The sequence below is a fragment of the Protopterus annectens genome, chromosome 11.part0 (assembly GCF_019279795.1).
Source record: "Protopterus annectens isolate FY-2018-M chromosome 11.part0, PAN1.0, whole genome shotgun sequence".
Classification (NCBI taxonomy): domain Eukaryota; kingdom Metazoa; phylum Chordata; order Ceratodontiformes; family Protopteridae; genus Protopterus; species Protopterus annectens.
The window spans coordinates 1,462,108,382-1,462,123,516 of record NC_056745.1 but is presented as its reverse complement, the minus strand read 5'-3'; positions in this window follow the sequence as shown (position 1 = coordinate 1,462,123,516).

Below are 15,135 nucleotides of genomic sequence, written 5' to 3'. Positions count from 1 at the left end.
ACAGGTAACAAGGCATAGAAAGTACCATAACCAATTATAACTCCATAACATATTAATACAAATTATGACTCAAACATATTCAAATCACAGCAAGAGGGTTTTCTCAAAGAAATGAGTATATGAACCCCTAATGTGTTTTTTTATGTACAAAAAACAAGTCATATTAAAAGTGATCAAATAAGAGATATATAAGTGAATCAGAATTTATTGCATAGGCTTTGTAGGAAGGCATAGGTGCTTTCAGGAGTTCAGAGGAAAGGAGCACCATTTGTATAAAGGGGGCATATCAGGTAGGTTCTAAGCAGAGACATGATTTAGTGTTGAGAAGATAATGTTTGAGTGCCTTTTTAAAGTGTTCAGGGTATATGATGAGCGGATGTTCAGAGGAAGTTTGTTCCAAGTGTGGGCTATAGAGCAGTTATATTGCAGTTTGCCTGTGCTCTTCTTTGGATGGTCTACATTCAGAAGTTGTTGGTTAGAGGTTCGGAGGGTTCTAGAAGGGGTAGAGGTAGATGCAAGAGTAGTGAGAGCTGGACAGGATGAAGGCCTGTATAGAATGGAGTGAATAACATGAAATTGAGAAAGATGCAGTAGTTGATGGAATTCGAACCATTGTAATGAGTTCAAGGCAAGGCAGTGATGGGAGTTGTAGGGGGAGTTAGTAATGAATCTTGCAATTTTATGGTAAGTTTTTTGCAGTTTGTTCATGGTAATAGCTTGTATATTGGTTAGTATTGGGGCTGCGTAGAGAAGTGTGGGCAGGAGGAAGGACTGAGCTAGGGAGAGTCTAGCATTTGGAGTAAGAAATCTTTTGTTACGATAGAGCAAGCCAAGTTTCTGGTGTGTTTCTTTTATTCCTTCCAGTAAGTGTAAGTTAAATTTGAGCTTGTCATCTATAATGACGCCTAACAGTTTAGTGTGTGGTTCAGGTTTTATGATTGTGTTATTAGAGGATGTTATGGTAAATGTAGATTTGTGATTGGAAAAAAGAGCGGGGGAGAAAGAGCAGGAGCTTGGTCTTCTTAGGGTTAAGAATAAGCAGATTGTCAGATAGCCATTTGTCTGTGGATAGAAAGGAGTTTTGAGTAAGGGTGAGAAGGTCTGTGATACTACTGGAGATTGAGATGAGTGTAGAGTCGTCTGCATATTGTATAAGAGAAGATTGTCTGCAAGAGGTGAATAGTTCATTTGTAAAGATATTAAATAAGAGGGGACCCAAGATAGAGCCTTGAGCAACACCTGTTGGAACAGATATAAAGGGAGAGCAGGAGGAGAGCCATTTGACAGATTACTGCCTACCTGAGAGATAGCTGGAGAACCAAGCAAGGGGAGAAGAAGGCAGGTTGAGGTTAGATAATTTAGAAAGTAGTATAGGGTGAGAGACTGTGTCAAAGGCTTTGGAAAGGTCAAGGAAAAGGCAGGATATTATCTGATTGTTATCAAGGGCATTGGCTATGGTATGAGTGAAAGAGAGGAGGGTGGTAGATGTGCTGCCGTGGGGATGGAAACCATGCTGAGTGGGAGTGAGAAGGTTGTGCTGGAGGAGATGGTTGAGAAGTTGTGAATGTATGCATTTTTCGAGCAACTTGGAGATGGGAGAAAGAATAGCAATGGGATGATAGTTAGATGGATCAGTGGAGCTGCCACCTTTATGCAGTGGAATAGTATAGAAGGATTTCCAGATAGTAGGAACTGTAGCCTCTTGTACAGATCTGTTAATAAGAATGGATATAGGATAGGCTATCGATTCAGCAGCGAGTTTGAGAAATGTAGGAGGTAGGTTATCAGTAGAGGGAGAGCATGGTTTAAGCTTAAGAAGAAGGGATTTAATGTAGGAAGTTGACACAGGTTTAAATGAGAAGATATTCTGACTATGAGGGTTGTTGGTAGTAGTGATAGTTTCAGCATTAGTATTTGAGGGAGTAAGGTTTTGGATAGTGTCAATGAAGTGTTTGTTGAGTAGGGTAGCAATTTCAGGAGGAGATTTATTGGGGTAGGGTGAGGGGCAAGAAGGCTTGCCAGGGTAAAGTATTTTGTTAAGAGTAGTCCAGAAATTGCACGGGTTGGACCTGTTGCCCAGCTGAGGAGAGTCATAGTAAGAGGTCTTGCCTTTGGTGACCAATTTCTTAACTAGGTTAAATAATGTTTTGTATTTAAGTAGATGGGGAGTATGCCTGGTTTTGAGCCATAATTTCCAGGTGCTATCCCTGGTATGCATTCATGCTCTAGTATCTTTAGAGAGCCATGGAGCATGGTTTGATTTAATTCTGATTTTCCTGGAGGGAGCAAGGGAATTAAGGGTATCTAGGAAAATGTTGTTGAATTTAATGACAGCATCATCAAGAGGGATATGTTTAAGGATGGACCAATCAATACTGCATAGCATGGAATTAAACTGGGTGTTATTGAAGTTAGAGAGTTTACGGCAATCTCTAAATAGGTGTGGTTTGTGTGTCTGGGAGGTGTGTCTAAGGATAGAGGTGGGGAGGTGATCACTTAAGGAGTCAAATAGGGTACATGGGCTATGGTAGAGGTGAGGAGAGTTGGTGAGTATCCAGTCAATGGTGGAGCTGGAAGATAAGTCTTTATTGAAATGGGTGGGGGATGTAATTAGTTGATGGAAACCATGTAAGTTGATGCTGGATTGTGGTGAGTCAGTGGTAAGTCTGGACCAGTCTATATTGACATCACCAAGAATAAGGGTTTCATAGTCTAAGTTGTGACTAAACCAGGATAGGATATTTTCTAGGGTGGGTATTTTATTCCCAGGGGAGATGTAGATAGAAGTGACAGCAAATCTCTTGTGAGGGTTGAGATGGCAGTTTAGGATGAGAAGTTCAGCAGGATAGAAATTGGGGGTGGAGATAGTGATAGGAGACAGGTTTAGGCTGTCTGAGTAGAGTATGGCTACACCGCCACCTTTTTTAGGGGTTCTATCAGCACGATAGATGTTGAAACCTGGTGGCAGTATCTCACTGTTAGTGATATGGGACTTCAGCCAAGTTTCGGACAAGGCAATTATGTTAGGGTTTGTATGGGCTATCCAGGAATGAAGTTCTGAGATCTTGTTTGTTAGACTTTGAATATTTATAGAATATATGGACAGATGTTTATGTGCAGGTGCTTGTTGAAAGTCAGTATGGGTATGGTTAGGGGTGAGAGCAGAAGGGGTGGCATTGGAGGAATGATGAAGTGACTGAGGGCCTGGGTTAGGGTGGATGTCACCAGAGAGTAGAAGTTTATTTGTAAGGTGGGTGAGTGGAGTATAAGCTAAGTGAAGAAAGATGAGTTTAGGTTTAGGTTTGAGGGTATTTGTATGATTGGAAAGGAGGTTAAATTTGTGAAACATAGAGAAGGAGATACTAAAAAGTGATGGGGAGATAGCTGAGTAGGAAGTAATGAAGAGGTTAGTGTGGGATGTAGAGGTGGGAGAACCTTTAAGTGGGTTGGGGAGGTATGAGGGGTATGAGTGAAATGAGGTTAAGGCTGATAGGTAAAAGTTTAGTGGAATGGCAAAAGAAAGGAAGAGTTGCATTATTGGGGGATAAGAGAGAGTTAGTATGGGGACTAAAACTGAAGTGGAGGAAGGAAGTGAGGTGAGTTGGGGAGGAGTTCTGGCAAGAGGTGTGTTGTGAAAGGCTGGGCTGGCAGGAAGGGGAGGGATGGAAGTGAGGTGAATCGGGAGGAGTACTGGTAGGAAGTGTGTTGTGAGAAGCTGAGCAGGTAGGAAGGGGAGGGAATGGAGAGTATAAGTGTAGTTGATGTAGGGGTGGGTGGGAATGGGACTAGGGTAGGGGAGCGAAGAGAGCCCGAGCATAGTGAGGGCGAATGGAGCAGGGCATGCACCCCTAGAAAACTAATCTACTAGAAACAATCAGGAAAGCCAGGGAAGTTAGACAAAGTAAGAGTAAAATAAGGCAGGAAGGACAGAGGTACAGGGAAAAAGAGACTGGATAGGTCAGTAGTGATGTACAGCAGAAGTTTAGAGTACCAAACCAGGGGCCAGGCACCCAAAGTAGAGGAGTGCAGATGAAGGGAGGGGGGACCAAAGATATGTGCAGAGGAAAGGCACTGTTGTCAGAGAGCTGGAGAGGGCTGGTTGATTGATTCAGGGAGAGAGAGAGAGATGGATAATAGTGAAAAGAGGCAGACATCAAGGAACAGTCCAGAGAAGGTGCTAGCTTACAGCCAGGACAGGAGTAGCAGAACAGGTATTAAATACAGTATATATTTCACTTGGCTACACATACATAAAATATCTCCATGCATTCTTTAGGGGGAAAACCCACGTAGGGGAAAATTGATTGTAGGGTGTTCACACTGAGCCACCCACCACAGGGTTAGGATACTGCAGAGACTGTTTGCTATCATAAAATATCTCCAGTTATTCCTTAGGGGAAAAACCCACGTAGAGGAAAACTGATTATAGGGTGTTCATGCTGGGCCACCCACCACAGGGTTAGGATACTGCAGAGACTGTTTGCTATCATAAAATATCTCCAGGTATTCTTTAGGGGAAAAACCCATGTAGGGGAACATTGATTGTAGGGTGTTCACGCTGGACCACCCACCACAGGGTTAGGATATTGCAGAGACTGTTTGCTATCCTTGTTATGCTGTTGCATGGCTCAGGACCGCAGGGTGGTGAAAGGAGGATGTAGGGGATAGAGTAAAGATGGAGCAGGAGTCATAACTTGATTTCTATGAAAAAATTCCCACACATTAGTACCATCTATTAGTTTCATGGGTCTATATTAGTTTGTATTAGTTCATCAAAGGTTCACTTCAGCGATCTTCCATTCACTTCACTGAATGTGTTAAACAGGGAAAGTAACTGGTTGCCCAACATTTCCCTGTGACACACACACTAGAGTATTTTAAACCCAGGCAGGTGGGGACTGCACCCCCACACACCCTAATGTGGGGGGCTGTGCCCCCACCCTCTTAACTATATATACCAACTCTTAGATCGCATTACAGTGGGGAAAAGGGAAAATTTCCTTATGTTGCACAACTAGCTTGTAAATCCTTTGCAGATGTGAACATTCGATGGTTTTGTTCGTTGAACAGAGATTCGCTGAAGTAAACCTTCGATGAACTAATATAGGCCCAGTTTCATTATTTTAAAAGGCACTTCTTTATTTTTCTTTATATTTTCCCTACAGAACTTTTTTTCAAATAAAACCTTCTCATTGATACAAATTTAAAGGCAGTACATAAAGAACAGAAAGTTGGATGAAATATATACATTTTAATTCCTAGTGAATTATGCTTGAAATATAAAATTCTTCTTACAATTGGAATAAGTCTTTAGTTGCAAATAACTAAAGAAAATCTCACAAAGCATATCAACTACACCCAGTTCCAATTAGCACTGTTTTAAGAATGATACCTTTTATGTAACTTTGTAATAAGTACGTCATATCGTAGTTACAAGTCTTATCTTTCCTTAAGTTCCTAATCATTCATCTTGATATTATTGCGAACCCCACAGATGAGTGCCTTATATATTAACAAGTATTTCAGAAAATTAACCCAACTATTTTATCAGTAAATCATTCACTTTTATTTCTGCTTAAACTGAAGGAAAATACCTTGCTTTTCTTTGAATAAAGCACAACCCACAAATCATCTTCCCTTCTTTATTTGCTACCACAGGACTTAAAGGACAGTCACAGATTTCTCACTAAACATTTCATTTATTTTGTAAAATACTCATTTATTAATGACATAACTTATACACTGTACTGTATAATTTTTATTAGTTTTATAAATTTATCATCAAACTCATGTTATTCCATGTAATGAAATAAGTGACAATGAAAAATATTACATACACTTTAGAAATCATTTTTTTCTGTCCCTATACCGTTTACAATCTCTCTGATTAACAACAGTAATCCAGTATATCCTTAGATTTACCTATTCAATAAGCTTTTCCTTTATTTAATTTGTTTATTTTATGTTTCAACTGCAATTGAAATAGTTCATATGTTTATAGGTGTATACTATGCTAATGGTCACCAGGGTGCTTAAAAGACTAGCTATTGTAACCCAAATAGCATTCACAAATGTGATTTATATTAGATTTATAGGGGGTGATTTACTGACTGTTTCTATCCCTCACAGACATAGGAGCCAGACCAGGGGTGAATGTCCAGTTACCCATCCATTGGTCCAAATTCCACTTAAATAGGAATAGGGAGGAATGCTGCTTTACATGGACGGATAGCCTTTTGCATAAAACTAGAATTCTGTGAGAAACATGTTTGTCTTTCCAGCATGTCCTGTTTATGTTGCAAGCAAAATTTAGGTATTTGAATCTATTAGTTCTGATGCTGTTTGTTTTCTGGATGTGAAAAAAAATTATCAAAATAGGGTCTAGGGATGCCTTGTATGTCAGGCAAAGATCAGCTCTCAGAAGTCTGGCTAATACTGAGTAAAGAGACAGAACTATGAGGTAATCAACATAGGACATTGTATTTACTCCCTGTATTCTTTTTGTAAGGAACCTTTGTGGACATTCCAGTTGCTGCATGTGTCAGGTCAGGTACATACTAAAGGGGGCTTTATATTCTATGATGGACCAAATGAGGGCCGAGTAAGGTTGTATGATGACATCTCTGGACTTAGACACCATGCATTTGCTTATAACTTGAACAACATTGAAGGATATTTTTAGTACTGCAGGCATATGTTGGTTGAAGGCTAGGTTACTTTCTATACAAGTTCCCAGATTTCTGACTAGTGAATCAACTTTTAAGGATGCTTTATTGATGACATAGTTAACCAGGATGGCAGACTTCCCAAAAGGTGCTATAATGCATTTCTTGGTACTGAGTTTTAAGCTATGGCTTGAGCCCCTAGTGTTTGGCTGTATTAGAAATTCCTGAAAGGTGCTCTTGTCTTGGGGGGGAATTCAGTGATTGCTACCAGTTTGCTATCATCTGTAACTTGGTTAGCCAGAGGCCTTTGACATAGGCTTTGACATCCAAGAAGTGGGTGCCAAAGAGGAGTGAGCCCAGCACACAGCCCTGGGGGACTCCACTGGTGACTGACCTCTTTGTGGAGGTGGCCTCACTGATTCTAACCTCCTGAGTATATCAGTGAGCCAGCTAGCTATCCAGTATGTTATAATGGTACTTTGTTCTGTAAGTTTGTTGACAATACCAGAGTGAGGTATTGTATCAAATGCCTTTTCCAGATCTAGTTATGCAGTATGCACAGTTCTCCTCTCATCCATTCCCTGAATGACCTTTTCAAAGAAGTCTACCAGATTCAGTAAGCATGACCTTCCTTTGACAAAGCCAAACTGAGATGGATCCACTGTCTGGAGGTCTTCCATGTCCTTGTTTATAATTTCCATGATAATTCTTTCCATGTTTTTCCAAATATGACTAGTCAGACTAATGGGTCTGTAGTTTCCAGGATCTGTTAAGGTTCCTTCCATATAAAGGGGAGTGACCATTGCAGTTCTCTATTCATGTAGAACAAAGCCTGTTTTAATACTATAGTTAAATATTGACTCAGGGGTTCTGATAGGACATATTTTAGACTATTCAAGAGGCATTCCAGGATGTTATCAGGGCTCACTGATGTTTTAGTGAGTGCAGCCAGTACATGATCCCTAGTTTCAGCTGAAGGAATTGTGTTTGAGGGTATTATTGGGTGGGGATGGTTGGGTGTAAGAGGTTGGTAAGGTTGGTAAATAATTTGTCTGCTAACAGGTTTGCTATGTTGCCAGGCTCAGTGAATTTGTCACCATTAACCACCAGTCCAGCTGTGTGCTGCACCTGAGGTTTCTGAAACAGCTGTAGAAGACCTTATGGTCATCTTTCACCCGAGAAGATATCTTAAAAAGTTGGCTTTAACTTAATTAGCCCTCTTAGTTGCCTACTTACCTTACCTTTCCTGATTTTTGCCATATTTTTTTCTTTTGTTGTATCTTCTGTTTAATTTGGCATGTCACCAGGGCAGTTCATTTCCGGGGCTAGTTCTGGGTTTACGTCTGGTAGGTACATCAGCCTCTATGTAGCCATACAGGTTGTACAGAGTTTCTGACAGCAATTCAGCATAAGATAGTCTACTCTTGGGGTTTGGGGGGGGGGCATTACATTTTGACAAACTATCACTTAATAACAGGTAATTTGCCTTTTGAATACTTCCTAACTGTTACTGGTTTTAATTGGATTACAGGGTTTATTTTGATTTTGAAGGATGTGTCTTTATGGTCAGACCTTACCAGGAAGGATGAGAGATCGAGAGTGTTCAGTGTTTTCCCATATTTGTGAACATGAGTTCCAGTATGTTGGAGCCTCTAGTGGGCGTATTCACTATTTGGTCATGGGTGTTCAGGAATCTCTGTGCTTGTAGATTTGAGGCTCTGTAGGATTCTCAAGCTATAGAGGAGTAATTAAAGTCTCCCATGAATAGGGTGTTGGGTCAGATGGCAAGTGTCTGCAAGAGGTCCAAGCATGCATTGTGAGCTTCTTGGAACACAGAAGATGACCTATAGATGGCTGGGATACAGTACAGGATTTTGTCTATGGTGGTCTGCACATAGGGGATCTCCAGCACATCATCTTGTTTGACCACCCTAGAGCCATGCTTGTTATTGATGTATATTGAGACACCTCCACCCTTAGCCCTTGGCTGTGCAGCTACTGGTCTAAAAATGTGGACAGCGCTGAAATGTTGCACTGCTGGGGTATTCTCTGCTGCTTTAAACTATGTCTCTGTAACTCCACTGATTCTCAAGTGTGTGGAAGGCTTGGAGGGAGAGTATTTTTTTTGTTAGGATCCTGGCACTGAGCAGTAACACCTTGAGGTTCTTTTGAGTTGATTTTTCTATGTCAGTAGGTTCGTCAATTTGGCATTGCCTAAAAGGCATTATGGAGACAGACAAAGCCTTATCCATTATTCAAAAGCCTAGCGGGGAAAGGTGCAGACCACCTACCATCCTTAGAATGGCAACAGAAGGACAGCCAGTTGTTGAAATCAATCATTTTTTCCTCATATTGTGGTGTCATCCTCAGTGATGATAATAGCTGCTCAGTGCACTGTAACATCATCCTTCATGATAGATTGTATCATTGTATCATCTTCAGTGATGGTAATAGCTGCTCAGTGCACTCTGACATCATCCTCGGTGATACATTGTATCATTGTATCATCCTCGTTGATGGTAATATGCTGCTCAGTGCACTGTGACATCATCCTCAGTGATACATTGTATCATTGTATCTTTATATCATCCTTGGTGATGGTAATAGCTGCTCAGTGCACTGTGATATCATCCTCGGTGATACATTGTATCATTGTATCATTGTATCATCCTCAGTGATGGTAATAGCTGCTCAGTTCCAGGCCCATACTAGCCTGCGACACATAGTCTGAAAACTCAATAATGTCTCTCTTCATGTAATCAATGGAGATATACTGTATCTCAAGTCATTTACACTTACATATCCCCATAGCTATTCTCTCTCCACTCTCCAAAATACTAGAGAGATGCATACACTCTCAGGTCTCAGACTGCCTCCTTACTAACAACCTCCTTTCCAATACTCAGCATGGTTTCCGACCAAACCATAGCGCCACCACTGCCTTACTCTCCTTTACTAACACTATCCTTCAGCATAAAAACAATGGCTATCTCTCCTCTACTACTTTCCTAGACCTATCTAAAGCATTTGACATGGTCCCACACAAACAACTTATCTCTGTCCTCAATAACCTATCCTTCTCACAATCAGTCACCAACTGGTTTCAGAGTTACCTGTCTGACCACCAACAATCCGTTGTATGGCAGAATGACATATCTCCCCAACTACCTGTCTCCATAGGGGTTCCCCAAGGATCCATTCTTGGACCCCTACTGTTCTCTGTTTTCACAAATAATCTAGCCTCTGCCACCACACATGGGACACTCATACAATACGCAGATGACTCGACCATCATCTGCTCAGCCCAGTCCTTACCCAAACTGCAAAAAGTCACACAGGAAGCCTTTTCCTCTGTTGAAATTTAATACTCAATTAATACTCAACCCAAACAAAACTAAACTACTCATCTTCCAACCCACCAAACATACTCAAAACAACTCTCACTTTAACATCACAGCAAAAGACAACAACACTATATACCCAACTGAACACACTAAATTGCTAGGAGTGGAAATAGACAATAAACTAAAATTTGACATTCACATATCCATGACCATAAAAAAAGTCCACAAAAAACTAGGAGCGTTATACAGAAATAAGCATCTTCTCACCAAAGCAGCAAAGATTTCAATAGCAAATTCCCACCTTATCTCCACCCTACTTTATGCCTCTCCAATATATACCAACCTAAGGTAATGCAATCTAAACAAGCTAGAGACCTGCTACAACAAATTCGCCACAGGGGCATCCTACCGTAGTCATCACTGTCTCTCACTTGCTGAACTGGGCTGGCTTGATCTCCCTCACCTCCTTCAATGGTATCAACTCTCACTCGACCACAAACTAGTAAACCATCCACTAAATGGCCCATCCCTCCAGAATCTACTCCAACCCTATCACACCACCAGACCACTAAGATCCAGCAACAAAACTCACTTGCAGATCACTAAAGCCAATAACTCTGCTGGTGAAGCACTATTCTCTTGCACCACAGCCAAATTATGGAACTCCCTCCCACCCACAATTACCTCCGTACCATCATGCACCCACTTCAAAACTTTACTAAAAGCGCACCTAAAAACATGCTGGCTGTGCCCTTGCAACTCCCACTCTAATATCACCCACCCCATTCAACCACTACCTTTCTTTCCACTCCACTAACTACCTTGATTATAGCAAGCTCAGATGCTCATAAGCCTAGTACTTATACAGCAGGAACTTCTTATTTTAACATTTGTTAATGTCTGTTATGTACTTCACAGATAAAGATTCTAGTTGTCTACTGATGTACTATGTTCTTCATCTGTAAATATGTTGTAAGTAATTGCTATGTAAATTGTTAATCGCTATGTAATCCAATGTAACTACTGTCTGTTTATTTTAACTGTGGAGCTTTTCTCCCTGGGCCTCCGCTGAAAATGGACCTACGTCCAGTCGGACACTCCCGGTCAACAAATATAAATAAATAACTAAATGCATAGACTATGATGAAAACATACTAGTACCTGTGATGCAATGATGTGAATATGTGAATGATTTGGTTGATCCTGGCTTTAGATAAGCAACTAACAGTTATTTTCTCCTTGTTCAGCCTGGTTAGAGAGGGCATCACTTTATGTTACAATGGCGTCCCCTATGATGAGAGTCTTGGGAAGTGTGTTTGCTTGTCTTAAGGGCTTAGTGTTTAGGGTTGCATTGACCGTGACAGTATGTGTGGAGTTAGGGTTGCTTTTTATGAGTGTCTTTGGGTTACTGAGGCATAGCTTTGAAAGCAGATGGTCAAGGTGATCTTTGTTGTTTAGGAAGATTGCTTTTAAGTGCCTCAGCATATGTGTGTTGTGTACTATGTAAGGTGGGTGTTGTGTTTGTGGTTTTGACAACATGATGAGAACATGTACATGAGAGTTTAGCCTTCAGTGTCACTATGTAATTACGTCTCTCACTTATTGCGTCTGATTCATTATGGATTAAGTGGTTGTCAGTAAACATGAGACAATTGCTACATTGTCCCAAGATGCCTATATACACCAAGCTGGCTATAGAGAATTTAGAAAATTGCATTTGCATAATGTCCAGTCCTTTGATTTGTGAGCTACAAGGGGGTGATGTATAGGGCTGTTTGGCTGTAGACTAATAAGGGTGCTTTATTGGGGAAGATTAAGCTAAACAGTACTACCTTCTACTAACTTTAATGTTTACACAACACTGAATTATGGTATATCTGTAGGTATCCTCACTCAAAGGTCCAACTAGCTGTTCCCAGCTTGTTGGTGCACACCGCGTTTGCTCAACATTGCTGATTCACAGGTTGCAATTTTATGGATCATTCTATGGAAAAAAAATCCTTCTATGTGTTTGCTACTGTAGAGGTCACTGCTAACCCATGCAAACTTACACAATTTATAGCAACACAGAAAAAAAGAAAAAACTACATAATAGGTTCATAAGTTCATAGGTTCATAGGTGATTACTATGCTAACAGCTTAAGAGCCCTTACAAACCTAGGCAATATAACCTGATTTTACCTAATATATGGTCACTAGGGTCAAGAGGATAGCATAGGTTTGTGTCTATGTCTTGAGTATATTACAGATTGCCCTTGTCCACAATGGTCAAAGGTAATACCTCAGGTGTGAACTTGTGATTCCCCATCCATTAATCCAAATTGCATTTAAAGAGGGCTAAGGAAGGGCTGTGCTTAATGTGAACAGGTAGCCTGTTCCAAAGAGGGGGAAATCTCTGAGACACATATCTATCTCTCCATCATCTTTTGTTTGAGTCACTAAGTTTAGATCCCTAAATTGGGTGACCCTTGGGCTGTTTGACTTGTAGATCTGTAGCAGTTAATCAGGGCTGGCTTTGTTAGTGCCTTGTAGGTCAGGCATAAGTCACCCCTTAATGGTTGGTAGTAGACAGTGTAAAGGGATAGGCTTTTAGTCTATCTGCAGTGGACATATTTTTTAAGCACTGCATTTTCTTTGTGAGGAACTTCTGAGGTCACTCCAGTTGCTGTAAGTGCCTAGTCAAGTATATGCCAAATATCACATTGTACTCAATTATTGCAGTAATGAGGGCCGAGTATAGCAGGGCTACAATTTCCTTGAATGCCACATTTTTGCTTATACGTTGTGCCACATAAAAGGACTTTCTTACCACTGTGGACACATGGCAGGCAAAAATCATGCTACTATCTATCTGATGGACAGTAGCCTCTGCATCTCCTCTTGGTGTATGCTATTAATGTTGTATTTGCATGGGGTATTTGACTTCTCAAAGGGTATGATAAGTGATAATGAGCCTTTTGGCCAGTAAAATGACCACATGATGAGTCCTTTTGTGTTTTTCCCAACTCAGATAGACCAGGCAAACACCTCCTTCCTCAAGATGAATAAACCCAGTTCTCTTGAAGTAAAAGCACAGTAGAAGAGACTTACAGGTGCAAAGCTAACAGAAACCACATAAAGAGCTGGCTGGAAATCCCTTGCTGAAAGTAATTTCAAGACAGTAACAGTGAGAGAAAGAGCATTTTTCTACAAAAAATTAGGTGAAATGCATACATAAAAGCAGGAAGCAAATGCATTCACTGAGTATAATTTTTTTTTAACAGAGGTACTTAACTTTCCCTGGATGGCACTGCATACATGTAATACACTTCTGGAAAGCAGGCTAGGACTACAAGCTTTGCTAAGCTCCAGGACTATGAGTAGAAGACAGTATGGAGTAAAGGAGGTTTATTCAAGAACAAAACTGATTTGCTGGGTGGGCACTCAGAATCACGGGTCTATGGAAAACAACGAGTGGAAAGAACATATAACTAGCTTATACCCCAGCCAATAGCAGTGAATGGAGGAAGGGAGGGAATTTTGAAAACAGATAATCATAAGTGGAGGAGGCCAAAGACACAGCATTATGAAACAACAACAGCAATAGAGTGGGAGGGTTGGGAATTGTGCAAGGAACAAACAGGCTACCTACAGAGGCCAGCAATCAAATGAAGGCAATATTGCAGCTCTTTCAGAAGCTTTAGCTTAATATTTTAGTGGAGGAGGGGACAGACACAGAATACAAGCAAGTAAATCATAAGCAGAATATAAAAGCACTGAAGTACGAACTGGAGCAGACACAGTTCTCTCACTATTGAACTTTTACTGCAGTTTAAGGCACCAGACTAAGCAGAAATTTACCGGTATTTATTTATTTAATTATGTATTATTTTTTTTATTTTATTTGTTTACTTGGAAAGTCTGACTGGATAATAACCATTTTCAGTGGAGGCCTGGGGAGAAAAGCTCCATTTGTTTACATTGCATTATACTAAGTTCCAGTCAAACACAGAATAGTTCCATTTCTATTTACATTTATACACAAACAGTAGTTACATTTATACATACACATTCTAAGATTTTACAGAGGTGTACGATACTAAAGAGAAAGCACACATGCAACTTAATGGCTTGTACAGGCAGCAGTTAGCTGTTAACACTGTTTTTGGAAAAATGTAGTATTAAATGATTAGAGCACAAATCTGGCAGTAGGAGTATGCAGTTCTGTTACATCTGTAAATTAACTACAAGACTTTGGCCGAACAGTGTTTAAAATAAAAACAGATAGCTTTTACAAGTAATTGTACTTGAAATGCAGAATAACTAAGGTCCCTGAACAAACTAAAAAAATGCAATCAGATGCAACAGAGCAGAAAAGTACAATAATATCACCACACAGGTCACAGATCCACTTAAATACTAAAGCAGAATTGAAATAATTTGTAATATAATAAATTGTAATGCAATCTCTTTAGTACCTGTTTGTAAAGTCATAGAACTCATTAAAATTACTTTTAGGCTATTTTTCTAGACACATCTAACCATATTAGCACCAGTTTCCTTCTGTTTAATCCAATCACATCTTTCATGCATGTGGCTGGCTATAATATTGAGTGTAGTCATTTTAACTGAAACACACCTCACTAAATCACAAATAAGTGAACAAATTCAACTGAAAACTCATTTTATAGAATCACATTTGACTTTAAACTTATTTTATTGCAAGGGGTATTACCACCTGTACTCTCATGTGGGGGGGGGGGCTTTACCACCACATTCCCGTTACTTAAATATACTGTCTCCACGGTCGCACAGAAAAAGAAAAAAGACAGTAAATCAATGCTGATGTGTAAACACATTTCATAGAAAACGACATTACAGAAACATACCTTCATTTTTTTTCTTGCAGTGGGGCTCCACCATTGTGGAGTAGGATGTGGTTGCTTCCTACACACGCCTTAGATATGATTACTGCATTGTCACAGAAGCACTGAGAAAAGAGAAACACACAGAAAAGCAATGCTTCTTCACTTTACCATATTCAGCCAATCATGATTCAGAAAATTTGTGAAGTCAGTCAAATGTGTTCAGCCAATTGTGATCCAGTGAAGTGTAATTCAATACATTATTGTGTCAAAATCATCAAA